The sequence below is a fragment of the Leptinotarsa decemlineata genome, unplaced genomic scaffold (genome assembly GCF_025532065.1).
Source record: "Leptinotarsa decemlineata unplaced genomic scaffold, Ldec_3_MD MMD2_tig00000199_RagTag_RagTag, whole genome shotgun sequence".
NCBI lineage: Eukaryota > Metazoa > Arthropoda > Insecta > Coleoptera > Chrysomelidae > Leptinotarsa > Leptinotarsa decemlineata.
This window is the reverse complement of record NW_027412544.1, coordinates 8,134,382-8,142,982: the sequence shown is the minus strand read 5'-3', so window position 1 is coordinate 8,142,982 and position 8,601 is coordinate 8,134,382. Positions and strand designations below refer to the sequence as shown.

Genomic DNA, 8,601 nt, shown 5'->3' with positions numbered 1-8,601 from the left:
AGAGAACCATCTTCCCCATTATGATCAGGCTTGTATAACATCGAGGAGGTGGTAAAAATCTATGCGATAGCATCCTCGCTTCTTTACGTTGAATGAAATGTGGCGTATGTGTTGCCTATGGCTCAGGCGGAGAGGACTACGTTCTGCACCAGAGACAATCAGCTTATATTCTTGTTACGAGTAGCGTGATTCATAGGTGAGAAATTACCTGATTTTGTAGGCAATCATTCACCCACGTTGAGTTATCCGTGGAGTGGTATTTTTCAGTTGTTTCAGAAACTTTTGATAATTTGTCAAATGAAATATTAAATTAATTTATTTCTTTTTCTCGATTACCACATTTAGGTATGAACAATTCGAGAAGATGTGGGTGGATCTGAATGTAAATTGAAGTTTCTAGAGCAGAAAAGTTTTATGGTGAGCCGATTAGGACATAGGGACACCAAGGTGTTTCTTTCATCTTATTTTTTATGCTGTTAATAATTATCAACCTCGTTAAATAAATGAATCTAACCTCCTACTGAAACATTCTAATTATAACATTATAATTTCATAATTAATAATTTTTTTAGAAACAAAAAAATTCGTGAATCAAAACAGAAATTTAAAAGTATAGTAATGTCATTGGTAATGTTGTTAATAAATCGCTACTACACTATCTTTGCATATTAAAATCATGACTAAAAACACATGAGCATTATTGAGAGTAACTTTCTCTGAAAATTATTCACACTGTAGCATATTAAATATTCCATAATCAAGTATGTATAAGGCTTTTTTGTGAATGTTCAATGTTGTCAAATCTATTCGGAGGTTGCACCTCTATTGCCATGAAATCTGTTTTTCCGTTAATCAGCTGTCTCCCCCATACGAACGACAACTCTCATCAGAAGTTGAGAAACTTGTGCGAGCTAAGGACTAACGAGGTCTTACCTTTTAACGTGTGATTATGAGAATATAATCCAGATTCCTCAAGTCGAAGTTGGAATTTGGAAATTTTATAAACTACTCAAAATGAATATAGAGACACATCCTCAATATCCAATAAGTGCATTTTACAACAAGATAATGCCAGGCCACACGTAGCCAAGATCGTGAGAAATCTCCTACAGGAGCTCAATAATAATGTCATGAGATGACCAGATAATAATCCGGATTTGAATCCTATTGAGCAGCTCTGGGATGAACTGAAAAAACGTTTGGAGGATCATCAACCATTCCAAAATTTGAACCAAGTTGCAGATGCTCTTTTGACGATTTACGAGCAGTTACCACAACAAATAATTAGAAATTTGGTGGAAAGCATGCCTCGTCGTTGTGCCGAACTTCTTTGAGCCAGGGGTGGACGTACACTATTAATGTACATTTTTTTTTTTCAGAAATAAATTTGTTTTTGACACTCATTTGTTTTTAATGGTATTACCAAATAGCATTTTGAAAACAATGTAAGTTAAATTTAATAAAGGCACCTATAAACTATATTTTAAATATAAATGTTTGACTAAATAATACATATTTTTTACTTATTGCATTTTAAGGACATGTCTCTATATTCATTTTGAGTAGTTTATTATGGAATCATTATCCTACTCGTCTGTTTCTGCTATCAATAAATAGATGGCGAAAGAAATCACTTTATTTAAAAGATTTGAAGCTCTGAAATGTTACATTACAAAGGAGTTGTTTTGAAGTTGGAAAAGGAAAGTATTTCGAACCTTTTGCCTGTTCTAGGTATAGAAAATGATTGTCAAAGTATAATTTATTGCTCCTATCATTTCCATGAAACTTCAGTTTAACTGAAAATGTTTAAAATGTTTTTGGTGTGCAACCTAGTAATGAAACCATTTCTGGAAATTACCGCCGTTGCACCTCTGTTAACGGAAAACATAATCATTACTTTTGTTGTCAACTGGTCCCAAAACTGTTTAATTGAAATTGAAAATCTATTTGAAAATCTCCAAACTATCAGTAAATTAGGGATTTGCCAACTTGGCTGTATTAAAGGAAGTTATTCGCACAACATGTGCCAATAACAATATTGTTTAATCAAAATGAGTCTTCTGTTCGGGAAATGTACCGCGCGCTTCGCAAATTTTACGGTCGTCATAATCGTCCTATTCGCAATGTGGTGGATGAATTTGAGTACACTGGTTCAGTAAACATTTGACCAACACTCGTAAGTCGACGAAACGCACGATCTGTCGAAAACATCACCGCTGTCTGCGAGAGTGTGCGTCACTCACAAAAATTCGACCTTTCAAAGACTAAAACTTGGCGAATTTTCGTCGTGACTCAGGTCTGCACCTGTACAGAATTCAACTGAACCAGGAATCCATTTCTATGGACCTCAGCGATGAGGTCCATAGAAATGGACCTCATCGCTGAAGGTGATTTTTTGAGGAAAATTTTTGAGGAAAATTCATTTATCGAATAACGACGTGTAATGAGGTCCATATCTATATGAATGGGTTCGTGAACGAACAAAATTGTCGAATTTGGGACGATCCCAATCCACAAGAGATTCAAGAGGGTCCAATGCATCCCGAAAAAGTCACTGTTAATTTTGGGCTGACGGCGTCATAGGTCAATATTTCTTTGACGTTGGCCATGCCATCTTTGTCAACGGTGAGTACAATAGGTCAATGATTTTCAACTTCTTTTGGCCTGAATTGGATAATCTGGACACCAACGACATGTGGTTTCAACAGGACGGCGCTACGTGCCACAAAGCTCATGCCACATTGGATATTCTGCACGAGCCATTTAAGGGCATGGTCATTTCACGTGGAGATGATGTGAACTGGCCACCGAGATCGTGCGATTTGACCCCGTTAGACTTTGTCTTGTGTGGTTTTCCTAAGTCGCATATGTATGAGAATGAGCCATAAACTACAGCGGTCCCCAAATCTAGAAGACTTGCGACAGAAAATTGTTCGGGAATGCCAATTTCAGAATCCGCACATCTTCAATAACGTAAGGAATCCATTCGAAAGTAAACTGTATTATTGTATGAAACTAGATTGGAGGTCGTTTTGAACACTTTATCCCATAATTGTGTTGCCAATAATATTACTTTTGTTGATTTCCTCAATAAAATAAGCGACAGCGAGTTTTCTGTTCTTCATTTAATTTCTCAATAACGAATGAACTGATTTTAGAAAAATTCACAGAAGTAATAGAGGGACAAAATACATTTGAAATGAGGTATCACTTGACCCCATGTCATTGAAAAAATACGGGGGTAGTTGCTGTCCGCAGAGGGGTGAAGTTTCGGGTGTGATTTCATCAGAATTAGAACCCCTAGAAATGAAAATTGAAGTGTTCTTTGAAATTTTCGACTACACGGCCGTATCTGACTTTCAGTGGGGTCAAGTTTTCATTGGAACGCCCCATATATAGATATATTGCTGTAGTTTCTCTCATTTCTGGACAGACTATAGACCATGGTGACTTTTAATGTGTAAAATTTTATTAGTTCGTTATTGTATATGGATAATATGTTTTCCTTTGGGGAACTCGTATTTAGTATTTTTAGGAGTACTCAATTTTCTGCTGACCTATCAATACAGATTCCAGCATAGAAATTTTCTTTAAAAAAGATCTATTCCAAAAAAATCAGTAGATCTTATGATGTTAAATGTTTTAGTTAGACTAACAAAGATGCTCATTGCCAGTATCGTTTCATACACATCATACCTTCCTTAATGCCATACTATCTATCAAATATTATTATGTATCTATCAACGTATTCATTTATTCATTCGTGTTTCGTTTTTTTTTTTCACAAATTTCCAATAGAGCAAACATTGGTTATTTATGTCTAGTTTGTCTTCCGATTTATGAATGGGTTTTGTGATAGCTTTTCCATCAATTTTTGGAAACAGTGATTTCTTAGGTTAATATTGAGAATAGTGTTCAAAAATGCTGCAATAAAAGTTCCCATTTTTTAAAAATATCTTTGCTGTGAGGTCTTCAATGCCTGGTGACTTTCTATTTCCAAGATTTTTCATTATGCTCTTTATTTCATTTGCAAAATGAAAAATAGGAATTGTCGATGAAAGAATTCTTCATCGTATGAATTCACAATTGAAAATATCTCTGTTCGGAACTTAATTGGCTCAATTAGTTTTTGAAATACGTGTTTGGCTGCACGTCACTTAAAATAAAAGTTATGAACAGTGAGTTTAAAAATACCTGTACCGTGTTTCTCATGTTCTGCACGTGAGTTCAGAGTAATTCAATATGTGAGACACATGTCGCATGGAATGGAGTAATCCTCATTACATTTCGTGGAATATCGTGATCAACTAAAGAATCCATAAAATAATGGCGCGTGTGGGTGGTATAGTTTTCGAGGGGTGAATGTATTCACAGACATCGATCTGCGAGAAACATTATTTCTCATCAAGCACATTTCCGAAGTAATTTCTAATGGAAACGCGTAGAAGTCTGAAATTTTCATGATGAAAGGAGGAAACATTCTTAGCAATAACTTAGTCCCACTTCCAGTGTCGGGTTAAGCTAGCGCGGGGCCTGTAGCAAATTCTGTCAAGAGGCCCTTGGTTTGCTATACAGGGTGTAACTGAATATGTGTAAAACATTCAAGGAGGTGATTCCTCATCGAAAAAAAGATGGGATCTTTCATATAAAGAAACTTCAATGGAGCATCCCTTGTTAAGATACAGCCCCTCAAAGGGGGTACATATATATATATAACAATTTTTTTCACAAGCACTGGAAAAGTTACAATATTGAAATTTTTGTACTACCAAAAAGACCCTCAGCCAGTAATTTATTTGGTTTACCCCATGGTTGTAAGGAGTGGAAAACGCAACCCCTAAAATGTATTTCCAATGTAACTTTTTGTCTTATTATTTGTTTACCATTTACATTTTTTTTTCGATAGCCTGTTTCATGTCTAGACACGCATGTGTCTAGACGTCAGCGCATTTAGCCACGTATTCGCTCAAATATTACTGGAGTCTCTCTGATTACCCTGCACGCATCGATGATGCGGTTTCTTAGGTCCTCTACATCGCGAACAGGAGTACGCTAAACCAAATGCTGTAAATGGCCCCAAATAGAGAAATCGAGAGGATTGAGATCCGGGGATCGAGCGGACGAGGTCTGTGGTCTTCCTCGACCTATCCACAGATTTGCATATGTTTCAGTTAAATGGGAGCATCATCATGCATAAAAAACATATCCGTTCTGACGCCCAAAGGACCTTCCCCAGCAGTACTGGATGCACTTCCCTTAAAAATTGAACGTATGCCTCACCATTTAATCGAGGAGGAAGAAAATGAGGCCCAATTAAATCATCCCCAATAACTCCGAGCCACACGTTAAGAGAAAACTGTTCTTGATGGTTAGTTTCGACAATAGCGTGAGGGTTTTCATCATCCCATATGTGGTAATTATGAAAATTAATAATCTTGTCCCGAAAAAAACTACATTCGTCTGTGAATTCTCTCGTCTTCAGAAAGTCACAATTTCTTCTAATCATATCCAGCATCCAATTTTAAAATTCAAGACGGTTCGGAAAGTCTCGCGGTAACAGTGCCTGTACTCGTAGCACATGGTAAAGGTATAATTATTGAAAGATTGCTGGAAAGCAATCTTTCTAGTACTGGCAGTAGGTTGTTCTGCTTCCTTAAGCTGTGGTGTTCGTACTTCTCGATGGCGACCACAATCCTGCATTCTTTTGTCGAATGAACCATATTCTCGTAATCGTTGATAAAGTCGAGCAAATATTCTATATGAAGGATGCTGCCGTTGAGGATACATTTCAGCATTCCCCTGCGACAGACCGTAAACGTAATGCATATCAGCCATTTCCTCATTTGCGTGTATGCCATTTCAATAACAAGTGAATTATTAAAGTAACTAATTAAGAACAGAACAACAACACACAATTAGTATTGATTCAATTTCGAAATTTCACAAACTGACAGCGTCATACCAATTTAATTGTCACTATCGCTAATAGCGACCTACTATTAGATTAGTTTCGTATTTTCGCATTTATGACGATGTATCTCTGTAGTTGTTCGAAAAATAATTTTTTGCTCCAATGAAATTTCTTTATATGAAAGATCCTATCTTTTTTTCGATGAGGAATCACCTCCTTAAATTTTTTACACTTATTTAGTTACACCCTGTAGATTCACAAGTTAAGGGTACTAAATAAAACAAAACTGTTACAAATAAACTTTTCTGGATTTAATATGGGTAAATTCAGAGATGACACTTTCATATATCGACTTCTATGGGTAAATCATGTTCTATATTCATCAAAGTGATATGATTAGGACGTTCTTGGCCCATCGTGTTTCAACCCAACGTTGAAAAAGGACGTTTGTCACTGCAGTTAGTGATCGTGAGCCGTGAGAGACAAGTAAATACGAAAGGCTGTTACGGGTTATGTTCCAGTTCCAGAGGTTATAGCAGTAAAAATAAGAAAAAGAAAACAGTTTTTTTTATTTCTACTCACTGAACTTTATTATTCAACTTCTACTTTTTATAAAATATGTACATTCAGAACAGGGATAAGCTGATATTTCCATGCCTGAAACAGACAGATCTATTAAAAACGAATGTTATAACAATTTTTCGTTCCATACTTACCAAAGACGAGTCCAGCGAGTTCGATAGTACGGATAGGGTTCATCGTCAGGTATGTTGATCTGCTTTTGAGTAGATAACCAAAATAATGACCGTTTACTAATTGTTTTCTTCATTTTGGAAATTCATAACAAAATAACATAACCTCATTTCTGTTTGTCATCAGAAGGTTCATTAGAACTACCAGGTCACTTCATTATAAATATCAGGGTCCCCAACCTGAAATATAAAGAAGGACACTAATGAAAAAAATTGAAAATGAGCTTTTTTTTTCAGTTAAATATGAAAAAAAGGAGAGTTGAGGAGAATTATCGTTTTTTCGGTGTTCTAGAGGGATTGGAAAGACGTGTGTCGCTTGTTTGCGGATTTTTCTTTGAAACTCGTTTATTTATTGCGGAAAAGTTAGTCAAACGAAGGTCCTCTGACTATTTCAAGAAGATTTGTTCCTGAATTACACAAGTTTGCTAAAATCACATTGAATAATTACTACTCAAGGCCACATCATCGAAGTAGGTTTTATCAGTCTTTGCATGTATTATATTCAAATTTAAGTGAACTCGGTCAAACTTTTCATGAGTATGTTCTTTTTAGGGCCTTTTGTTTTCCCTTCTGCTACTTGTTATTTTGCGTTACGAGGGCTTATCAACTACCCTACTTTACATCAATTTGCCTTTACGTAACGGTTCAGTTCAGCTTGGTTTTACTTACCATTGAAGATAAGGGTCGAATATCTAGTTGATGATAGACCGGGTAGTATTCATCACCCAAGCCTGGATCATTGGTTGGAAAATAAGTTCACCTCTTCCACTTCGCATAATCCAATTTTTGACCTCACCTTTATATTTTCTGAATTTGTCTGTTTTTTATATTAGCTAGTAGTAGATTGTATAACCTTGAAGCAATGTATTTACATGAACGTTGTCCAATTGTTTTTGCACTTGTGCAGGCATATATTAATGCCCCTCTTGTTTCATTATTATGATCCACAGTATTTACTGGTATTTTTTCTTGTGGATATTATTTAATAAATTTTGACAAAAAAGTTGCCGTACATCAAGAAATTGGTTCTCTTGAAACAGGGAATCAGTTGGGAAGTCAATATTCTTAGTGTAAATGATTTTAATAATCCATTTTTGGATTACATTCAGGTTATGTAAGTGATGTTCAGCAACTCCACGCCATCCCAAAATACCATCACTAATAAGCGATTGGACCAAAGAGAGATACAACGTTCTAAGATTTTTCAAATCGAGGAAGTCTCTCAGGTACCTGAATCTAGACAGTAGGCCCCTTATTTTATTGACAACATTTTTTTGTGGCTGTCCCATTGAAAGTGTCGATCAAGTATAATACCTAGATATTTCACTATTGTTGCTTCAGGTATTTGTGTTATTGTCTATATTCAGGGAGCCAAGATTTAGCAACTTGTTCGAGTAAGATGTGAATGGTAAATATTGTGTTTTGTCACAGTTCAAAGTGAGTTGTGAAGTGAAATCACGACTTAAAGATTTTGAAGTGATTTTCAATATCACTTTTTAGGTCATACCACTTTTTGCCTGGTAGAATATTGCAGTGTCATCAGCAAAACTAAAGACTCTCCTCTTTGTGTGCAATGTCATCAAATCATTGATATAAATTGTAAAAAGTAAGGGTCCCAGAACACTTTCCTGAGGGACACCAAATGTTACTTTCCTGGGATTGCTGATAACACCATCAATATCAACAAATTGTATCCTTTCTGAGAGATAACTCTTAAGGAGTTGATGGATGTAGCCATTAGTGTGTGGTAGGAAATCATGATGAAAAGAGAAATGAAAATTTCTATGTTTTATACCACTTTTATTTGTAACTAACGTTACTGCAGTTTCGTCCTATATGGACAGTTTCAAACTCAAACAAACAAAGAAACTTTATTGTTTAAGTTTGAAAATATATAGGACGAAATTGCAGTAACGTTAGTTACAAATAAAAGTGGTA

The 8,601-nt window shown here is 35.7% G+C and overlaps 1 long non-coding RNA gene across 1 annotated transcript; it reads right to left on the bottom strand.

Moving 5' to 3' along the window:
• Positions 1–6,499: 6,499 nt before the first annotated feature.
• On the bottom strand, positions 6,500–7,335 carry LOC141481501 (uncharacterized). The gene is made up of 2 exons (XR_012465024.1): positions 6,628–7,335; positions 6,500–6,568 (listed from the first exon to the last, which is right to left on the bottom strand). It is a non-coding gene; the product is annotated as an uncharacterized lncRNA (long non-coding RNA).
• Between the last annotated feature and the right edge of the window lie 1,266 nt (positions 7,336–8,601).